This window comes from Perkinsus marinus (genome assembly GCF_000006405.1).
Source record: "Perkinsus marinus ATCC 50983 genomic scaffold scf_1104296964836, whole genome shotgun sequence".
In the NCBI taxonomy this organism is placed as follows: domain Eukaryota; phylum Perkinsozoa; order Perkinsida; family Perkinsidae; genus Perkinsus; species Perkinsus marinus.
Window position 1 is genome coordinate 1 of NW_003204548.1, and position 1,164 is coordinate 1,164.

The 1,164-nt window shown below is 45.5% G+C and overlaps 7 non-coding genes across 7 annotated transcripts; all 7 read right to left on the reverse strand.

Moving 5' to 3' along the window:
- Positions 1 to 23: 23 nt before the first annotated feature.
- Positions 24 to 96, reverse strand: Pmar_PMAR018970. The gene has a single exon. It is a non-coding gene; the product is annotated as a tRNA-Thr (tRNA).
- Positions 97 to 197: 101 nt separating this feature from the next.
- Pmar_PMAR018971 lies at positions 198 to 269 on the reverse strand. The gene has a single exon. It is a non-coding gene; the product is annotated as a tRNA-Thr (tRNA).
- A 102-nt stretch (positions 270 to 371) lies between these two features.
- Positions 372 to 443, reverse strand: Pmar_PMAR018972. Its single transcript has one exon. It is a non-coding gene; the product is annotated as a tRNA-Thr (tRNA).
- An 81-nt stretch (positions 444 to 524) lies between these two features.
- Positions 525 to 597, reverse strand: Pmar_PMAR018973. Its single transcript has one exon. It is a non-coding gene; the product is annotated as a tRNA-Thr (tRNA).
- A 101-nt stretch (positions 598 to 698) lies between these two features.
- On the reverse strand, positions 699 to 770 carry Pmar_PMAR018974. Its single transcript has one exon. It is a non-coding gene; the product is annotated as a tRNA-Thr (tRNA).
- Positions 771 to 872: 102 nt separating this feature from the next.
- Positions 873 to 944, reverse strand: Pmar_PMAR018975. The gene has a single exon. It is a non-coding gene; the product is annotated as a tRNA-Thr (tRNA).
- A 102-nt stretch (positions 945 to 1,046) lies between these two features.
- Positions 1,047 to 1,118, reverse strand: Pmar_PMAR018976. Its single transcript has one exon. It is a non-coding gene; the product is annotated as a tRNA-Thr (tRNA).
- Positions 1,119 to 1,164: the final 46 nt, after the last annotated feature.

Below are 1,164 nucleotides of genomic sequence, written 5' to 3' on the forward strand. Positions count from 1 at the left end.
GACTAGAGTATAATACAGCTGTAAGCCACTTGCCAGGATTGAACTGACGACCTTCTGCTTACGAAGCAGACGCTCTAACAACTAAGCTAAAGTGGCGCACAGATTAAGTATATGAATCAATAATTTTCCTGTCCCGTTCACAGAATGGGCCATCTGCTCCTGGTTCTCGTACCAGACCAGAAATTTATGGTGCTATAAGCCACTTGCCAGGATTGAACTGACGACCTTCTGCTTACAAAGCAGACGCTCTACCACTAAGCTAAAGTGGCACACAAAATAAGTGCATAAATCAATAATCTTCCTGTATCCTTTGCGGAGTGAGCAAACCTGCTCCTGCTCCTCACACCCGACTAGAGCCTATTGCTGCTGTAAGCCACTTGCCAGGATTGAACTGACGACCTTCTGCTTACGAAGCAGACGCTCTACCACTAAGCTAAAGTGGCGCACAGATTAAGTATATGAATCAATAATTTTCCTTTATCCTTTGCGGAGTGAGCAAACCTGCTCCTGCTTCTCGTACCAGACCAGGATTGTCAGGATTGGACTGACGACCTTCTGCTCACAGAGCCGACGCTCTGCCACTAAGCTAAAGTGACGCAGAGAATAAGTACATAAATCAATAATCTTTCTGTATCCTTTGCGGAGTGAGCAAACCTACTCCTGCTCCTCATACCCGACTAGAGCCTAATGCTGCTGTAAGCCCGTTGCCAGGATTAAACTGACGACCTTCTGCTTACGAAGCAGACGCTCTACCACTAAGCTAAAGTGACGCACAGATTAAGTATATGAATCAATAATTTTCCTGTCCCGTTCACAGAATGGGCCATCCTGCTCCTGGTTCTCGTACCAGACCAGAAATTTATGGTGCTATAAGCCACTTGCCAGGATTGAACTGACGACCATCTGCTTACAAAGCAGACGCTCTGCCACTAAGCTAAAGTGACGCACAGATTAAGTATATGAATCAATAATTTTCCTGTCCCGTTCACAGAATGGGCCATCCTGCTCCTGGTTCTCGTACCAGACCAGAAATTTATGGTGCTATAAGCCACTTGCCAGGATTGAACTGACGACCATCTGCTTACAAAGCAGACGCTCTGCCACTAAGCTAAAGTGACACACAAAATAAGTGCATAAATCAATAATCTTCCTGTATCCTTTGCG